At 38.8% G+C, this 8,302-nt stretch overlaps 1 long non-coding RNA gene across 5 annotated transcripts in view; it reads right to left on the reverse strand.

Annotated features, from left to right (window-relative positions):
• Positions 1-8,302, reverse strand: part of LOC121949700 (uncharacterized) — a 48,693-nt gene that overhangs the window by 25,441 nt on the left and 14,950 nt on the right. For 3 of the 5 annotated variants that reach the window (XR_015776935.1, XR_015776932.1, XR_015776933.1), the window contains exons 3-5: positions 1,448-1,586; positions 911-1,055; positions 717-798 (exon numbers count right to left, since the gene is read on the reverse strand). This is a non-coding gene — a long non-coding RNA (uncharacterized LOC121949700). Of the gene's footprint in view, positions 1-716; positions 799-910; positions 1,056-1,447; positions 1,587-1,719; positions 1,941-8,302 lie in introns of those variants that run through there. The other 2 variants (XR_015776936.1, XR_015776934.1) reach the window with 2 other exon arrangements.

The raw sequence follows: 8,302 nt of genomic DNA on the forward strand, positions 1-8,302 counted from the left end.
CACCACTTTCATGTTTTCTCCAAAACTGAGAGCGATGAGTATGTTAACCCTTTAAAACAGGAACAAAGTGGCTTGATTTTTTCTCCAAAAAAAAAGGGAAAGAGGGCAATGAGCAGCTTAAGAAATTACACAAAAAATTTGCAAAATTGACAAAAAGTTATGCAAGAAAATTACGTAAAATTAGCACAAATTAAAAAAAATAAATCCATAAAATAAACAAAAAAGCATTAAAAAGTGTGAAAATAAAATGAAGAAAAAACATTTAAAAAGTGTCAAAATATGTTACTAATAATAAATATAATTTTGCATAATAAATGTAATAATAAAATTTTAATAAATGTAGATTTTATTTTTATTTTTCCCCTTTTTAGGATAATTTTCCAGTGATACACTCTCTTTTTTCTCTCTCATTTTCTCTCAGCTATTTTTCAGGTAATTTTCATATCACCTTTTACTAATTCTTGCCAACTTGCTAATTGCCTTTATTTCCAGAGAGAAATCAAACCAATGTGCTCATTTGCTCTAAAACATTTGGTGATTATGCTTTTAGCCTTAACGCTCCAAAGCGCTGGAACAGCCAGCCAGAGGATCTGAAAGGGGCTGAAAATACTGATGCTTTTAAACATAAACTGTAATCTTTTTAGTCGGGCTTTTATGTAATGTCAGGTGCTATATGAATACAATTTGACTGAGTGAGTGAAAGGTTAAACGCTTGCCTTCAGACTGCAGCTCTGATTGGCTGTTTATCAGCTCTTCATCACCTCTCCGCTGCCTCTCCATCATCGTCATCTGCTGCTGCTGATTACAGGCCGGGAGGGGAAGCACATAAACATTTACCACCTTTGTACACAAACGTTTAACGAGGTCTAAACACTGACGACTCGTGATCGAGATGGATAGCATGTCTCACCTCCAAAACCACCTCAGACGGAAAAAATAATAATAAAATCCTTCGAACGAACTTCAGTTCCTGCTCTCTGTAAGCAAAGGCTGATGATGCTGGAAAACACGTAATTTCCTCCTGGATTTCAAAATGGAAGTGCAGAGGAGTCGATCTGAGGATAAAGAAAAGATCCAACAGTTACAGTGTGAACTCATGCTGCTGCAGGTTTTGGAGATAAACATTTTAATTTTGATTACTGGCTACTGCTGAGATACAGCTGCGAATCTCAGCAGATGGAGTTGGTTGCTTTCTTTAAATTTTCAAATTACGTCTATTTTTGGTCTTTTTTTAAATTTCTCACAACTTTATGGAAGCTGTGCCTCTCTGCGGAGGAAGAGACGGATGATACTGAGCCTGCAAATAATACAGGAAACCACAGGAGACTGCACAGGAAGCTGCTCTTTATCCTGTCTGGAGTCCAAAAATCAAATATTTGTGCACAAGAGCATGAACGTGCTCAAGAGGACAATGCACGAAAATCGTGCTTTGAAGTTTTTTGCTTACCGGTAAAAATTTGGCTGTGGTCATCGGCCACCAGAACGGCGTCACCAGCTGTGATAGTTAAATCAGCGAGCGTCCGAGGAACCAGTGGAGACTTGAGGTCGGTCGGTATGTTTTCACGTTAACACGACTAACCAGCCGTCTGTCAGTGACAAAAACAAAAATACAATAAAAGGCAAGACATTTGCATCACTCGAAATTAAAATTTCACCACACAGAAATAGTGTTTTGAAATTAAGCTCTAAAGCTCAGAGTCAATGGAGCGACAGACTTACAGAAAAGACCTCTTGTATTTTACTCTCGATATTTCAACATGTTCTCATCCAAAGTCTTCACATTTTGCAGCTCTGCAGTGGACTCCTGAACGTTTATATTCAACCGACACCAACTGTCAGCATATCATGCCGTTCTGCTGCACATAATAACAGCTGACGACACCCAGCGGCGCATCATGCAGACGCAAACAGTGGCTTTTGACATCAGTATCTTACGCTGAAAGCACAGCAAAAGCAGCAGTATTTGACGACTTTGAGTGAGAACGAAGCTTAGCTTAAGAAGAAAAAAGATGAGAAAGAAAAATTAAAATGAAAAATGTTGAGGCAAATTTTATGTGTGTCTGACCAGCTGCTTTTTTATCTTGCCAGGGACCAAAGTGTTGGTTGGAGAGGACGGGCCGGTGAATGTTATGAGGAAACAAGCGGTCAAGTCAAGTCATTTTTATTTATAAAGCCCATTATTACAAATCACAGTTTGCCTCAGAGAGCTTTACAGCACACGACATCCCTCTGCCCTCACACCCTCACATCGACTGAGGAAAAACCCCCAAAAAACCTGTAATGAAAGGAAAAATGGTAGAAACCTCAGGAAGAGCCACTGAGGAAGGATCCCTCTCTCACGACAGACCGACGTGCAACAGATGTCGTAAATCACAATTAAATTAATAATAATTTAATAATGCCAAAAAGGAAAGAGAGAGATCCAATAACAATAATGGTAACAGTGGTCAGTGAAGACAACATTTACGACAAATAGTCCAGATTATTTGACACTCGTCAAAAGACTAAATCTCTCCGAGATACTGAATGTGTATTATATGAAGAAACTTAAGATTGAGCACAAATCGTCTCCTCCAGTAAAAACACCAACATGGCCGCTGTCCGAGCAGCCCGGCGGCAGGCTGTTGATTTTGAATCCAGACGACCTCTCAGATCTTGATCCTACATCAACACAACAACTCTGTGAAGCTCCTCGAGGGTCCTAAAACGCAGAGTAAGGTCGGTGGGCGAAGATGGCATCAGAAACAATAATACGGCTGCCGGGGAAAACTGGCAACTCCGCAATTAAAACACACAGGCTGTGAAATTCACCGACATGTTGACAGAAACCGCAGGGCGACGTATGAGAGGTCGCTCCTGCAGATCAGCGTTTAACATAAAAAGCTGCAGACAGCACACTGAGCTTCACTTCCTGGAGGTCAAAGGTCACAGACGCAGAAATGATTTCCGTTTCCTTTCGTGCGATAAAAAGATCAGAGAGGTGAGATGATTCTGCGTCACTATAAACTCTGTCACATATTTCCTCAGATGAGATATGACTCGTTTTAATCTGTGTAGGAGATTAGAGAGAGGAAGCGGACCACGAAAACTGACTCTCAAGCAACTGACCGCATATCAACATCAAAAAGCCTCTCACCACCAAAAAACGCTCATCATCATAGAGACAAATCGTCCCATCTAAACAATAAAACACCTGATTTGGAGGCTGATTTCTGCCCTCCGGAACAACAAATGTGTTTTGTGATAATACGAAATCAAAGGACAGATATCATTTGTCATTGCATTCAAAACCTATTCTTGTTCTGGTGTTTTTTGCAGTTTCAGGTGCACAAACACCTCAGTCTGGACTGGAATAGTCGATCCAGATATGCATGTAGCTCAGAAAAAGGTTTGTGAAAAAATTACTACGTAATGTCACCAAAGAGGGAAAAATTAAAGCTAATTAAATGCGGACTCTGATGGATTATTTATCTGCAGAAAACCTGAAGTCTCTGCAAGAATTATTTCAATAAAATACCGAAAAATCAAAGAAAGAAAGAAATCTAAAAACTTTTGATTTTAAAAATGATCGGCAAGTTAAAAAAATGCAAAACCTCATGTTTGAATTTTAAAACAAAAGGAGATCAAGACAAAAGGGAACAACATCTGCAACAACCACAGAAACCAGTTTTCGGTTTCTATCCTTTTAAGAATAAATTGAATTTCTGTCGACCGCCATCCTGCAGGAGCCGGCGCCGTGCAGATGAAAATCTGCTCAATTTCTCCAGAAAACCTTCCACATTATACAGCACGTATCGAACCAGAGCGACCCTGAACCATCACTTCCTCCCCGGGCAACTCGATGCCTCATTACAGCCGAGGCCATTAAAGCGAGCGGGAGGATCCGCGCAGTCTGAGCTCAGACATTTTCATAACACAGTCCATATGTTGGCGAGGAGGCTCTGACGGGGACCTAAGGTTTCCGTTCAGGGGTGAGCTTTCATCCACGGAGGTGGTGGAAACGAATCTGCAGTCAGGATCACAAACGCCGGGCCAGAGGAATCCAAATACACCCCCCTCCTCCCCACCCAGCCACCGCCGCCCAATGTGGGAATGTGGTTTCCTACACACACACACACACACACACACACACACACACACACTGGGGTCGAGGTATTATGAAATCAGTCTGTAGGTGTGTTTTCCTGTAAGTTTGCATTCATTTGAACATTTCTATGACGACAATCTGTGTGTGTAAAGTTCAGTGTGTACAATAGTGAGTATGTGCACTTGGGCTTTGTTAAGTCCGTCTGGGCAAATTGTGCTGATTTCATTCAAAAACATGAGAGAAAGGCAACGAGAAACTCGAGAAACTAGAAAAATTAGAAAAAAAAAAAAAAAAGAAAAGTAAAAAGTACAAGAAAACTATCTGACAATGAGAAAAAAAAATAGAAAAAAGTCAAACATAAATAAATACATGTACACATAAATAAATCAATAAATAAATAAAACAAAACAACAAACAAATAAACAAGCGAATGACCTGAAAAAGTCATTCTGTAATATCAGATAAATATACAGCTATAAATATAGTTAAATAAAATAAAATTTAAAAAAATCAATAAATTAATTAAATAAAAGAAAATAAATTTTCTCTCTCTTTTTTTTTTACAAATAATTTTCGAAATCTACTTTTATTTTTCAGTTTGTAGAGCTTTTTTGCAAAGTTGCTCATTACCCTTTCCCCCGATGTTTTTAAAAGAAAAAAAACCCAATTTGCTCAGGGTTTGAAGGGTTAAATATTAGTGAGGGCGTCTAAATGCAGCATAAGAAAAAGTGATGTTGTTCCAGGTTTCAAAGGGTTAATATGAGCTGCTGTCTTTGAGAGTGGGGTGACTGTATCCAAATGGAGGGTCTATGAATCGAGGATAAAATTTGGAAATTGTAGATGTTGAAGTCTGTGAAGTCACGTGCAACAAAAAGAAAGTGTGACAGCGGTTCAAAATGTTGTGTCATGATGCAGGATTTCACACACTTTTAGGCAATTTTTCGGCATTTTTAAGGCTTATCGCAATTCAGTTTGTACATTACTGAGTACAGGATGTGCGTTTTTTGTCCTTGTTTTTATTTTATAGCTTGATTGGGTGTTTTTGCTAACTTTAAGGTAATTTTTTTGTACTTTTTACAAATGTCTTGCTTATAGTCTAACTTTGTGTTGCATGACTTGCCTGTATTTTAGTGCATAAGAACACTGTTAGCCCGTCACTGCTTATTTTAACATTTTATTAAGGTCTACGATATGACTCTCGTATTTCCGTTTCCGCTTATTGCTGTTTCTTGTTGCAGCTCTGCATGTCTGCATGTTATCTTTAGTTGTGTGTTGTTGTGTCATGCTCCGTGCATGGCTATGTGTGTTAGAAAGCTACGTGTTGTCGCTGTGCTTTTGTTTTGTACTGTTGTTCTGCTGTTTCTGGGAGTTTCTGTTTTTGTTGTAGTTGTTGCTGTATTTATGGTGTCCCGCTGCATTTATCCTTATTATCCTTACATTTCTTTTTTAAATTGCTTATTATCTTCTTTCTATGTTTTTGAAACAAGTTAAGTCAGTTTGCCTGGGTTTTAAAAAGCATAAACTGTGATCTGGTAAGTTATTTTCAACTCAATCCTGGATTTAAGTTGCATTAATTAAAAATCACATTATAATGTTCTTCAACGTATTACATAAAACTAAACAACGACTGCAGCTCTGCGTGTGCCATGCTGTTGTCTCGTTGCGTGTCAAAGCTAACTTTTTATTTCCTCCTCATCATTAGTCTCATTTAACGGCTCACGAACGTTTATAGCTCCTGAACTCTTTTGGCTCTGCTGATGGAAAACAGCCTTCAGTTATTCAGGCAGAGTCGGCTAAAGGCTAATTTTTCCCTGGATTAAAATGTGGATTCTCCCAAACTAAACACACGGCCCCGTTTGAAGTGACACGATCATCAAAGAGTGTGTTTGAGACTCACAATCAAACACAGATGACTCCATTAAACAATGTTCCTCAGATTTCACACTCGACAAACTCTCGAACTCGTGTCCCTCCTACGCTGAAATGCAGAGCATGTAATTACCACCCACAGTCCGTCACAAGTGATGGAGCGTCCTACTGGCTGCAGACTCGACCTTCACCCGCCTGACAATGACACAAACACTGTAAGTGTGTGTGTGTGTGTATTACCCATGTTGTTGGGACATAAATCTGTTTACACACTTACACAGCTGACATTGTGGGGACTTGCCTTTCTTTTGGAGACAAAACTCGAGTCCACGTAATGTTAGTCATTTGGATGTGTGTGTCAATGTGTGTGTGTGTGTGTGTGTGTGTGTGTGAGAGAGCTTTTGTTTTAAAAAAGAATGAATTGGAAGGTGAGCTCAGGCAGCAGATTAGAGTAAACTGCAGCTGATGAGCTCAGAGAGAAGATCTGTAGCAGTCAGTGATCACTGATTATCCAGGAGAGAGGACAAAACATCCGAGGTTGGCTCACAGTAGCTGGTTATTTAAGGGAAACGTGCACACACACACACACACACACACACACACACACACACACACACACACACACACACACACACACACTAGACCTGATGTCATATCTTATGTCACGTCTCCAGAACCACATTAGAGGATGGATATCCATCCCAGTTTACAGTGTCTCTTGAAAAAATGTATCCTCCTAAAAAGGTTAATTTAATGTCCTACAAATTAGTGTCCCACTAATGACACTACATACTTAAAAAGTTACAGAGGTAAAGTATAGAAAAGAAAAATGGTGATGACACACCTTTAAAATAAACCTTAAGAAAATGCAATTTAGAAAAGTAGCCGACTGCAAGTTTCTTTCACTTTCACAAATGTTGTTCTATTTCATTGCTTATTTTTGTTTTATTCTAACTGCATTTCATCATGTAATCCTATATTAAATAATGACAATAATGCAAAATATCAAAAAAGAAGAAATCTGAGCATGCTGATCTCAGAAAAGCATCAGTTTAGGTAACGTTCCCTCACACCTCATCTTCATCCTCATCATTCTCATCTTCCCTGAGTGCCTGCTGCAGACTGGCGGCCTGTTTTTGACCCCAGTTTTAGACATTTAATAGCCTTATTAGACATCCTGATGAGTGCAGTCTAGTCCTGTTAGTTGTTCTATACTTTAACAGAAAGAGACTAAAGGAAAATAGAAAGACGAGAGTTTATAAAAGTCATTACATGAGGGAAAAACTCTTTCTATTTTTAGATCCTCACTGTAGAAGCCTCTCAGCGTGGAAACAAACTCTCTAATGTTGGAAGCGCATAATAAATAAACACAGATGATCTAAGATGTTAATATTTTAGTTAAAAGTAACACACAGAGTCAGGTTTCTGCCATAATAGCACATTCTAACAAGATCGCTTACAATTAAAAGTACACAAACTATGTAATATGTATTTCTCCCCACAGATGGAAATCGCTGTAAAAGCTGTTTAATTGAAGGACATATTTACTCAGTATGAAAATATACAGTCAAAAAGTGAAAATCCATGTGTGTATTTAACAGAGGGACTCGCAGGGATCGAGTCCGCTGTGACTTTTGTCTTCTGGTAGTAAATATGTGAGGTTAACCACTGGAATCTGAGCTCCGGCTGGGTTAAAGTGCCGGCTTCACATGTAATGTCATTTAATCAGCACAGTGACACTCTGCTGACAAGAGAGGAGTGAGGACACAAATTAAGAAATACACGCAGCTGAAGATACTCGTTAAAACTGCTGCATATTTATTTTGGCAGAAAAATGAATGGATGCATTTTGTCATGTGTTAGTTTGAGACCCCGATGACTTCCTGTTCTCTCTGCTTTCTCAGGGTCATTTGAGTTTAACTGGTTCCACTTATTAAACCAAAAGAGATCGGTATGTCGATTTGAGATTTCCCATTCAAATGTTCTGCAAAATTAGAGAGAAAGTGTTGGTACAAAAGTGCAATTAGTGGCGGAAACTGCTCAAGAAATGCAGCATTGATTGTACATTTCACACTCATAATTACAACTTTGTTCATGTGCGTGCAACTCATAAAAATGGTAAATACAATATTTCTGAGGAGCACGTGAAGACAGCATTTAACTCAAAACCTCTTAATGTTTTATATAAGGTCAAGAGTTTATCGACTATCTGGACCCAGTTAAAGACTCTGAACTACAACAGATGACCAGATTTGATGATGTCCAACGGATTTTAAGACTGATGGTTGAGTTTGAGATTTTTTTCAAAAAGCTGTAAGCAGTGGTGACTTGTACTAACGTTAAAAT

Source organism: Plectropomus leopardus, chromosome 7 (genome assembly GCF_026936395.1).
Source record: "Plectropomus leopardus strain MGB_pleo_1.0 chromosome 7, ASM2693639v1, whole genome shotgun sequence".
Lineage (NCBI taxonomy): Eukaryota > Metazoa > Chordata > Actinopteri > Perciformes > Serranidae > Plectropomus > Plectropomus leopardus.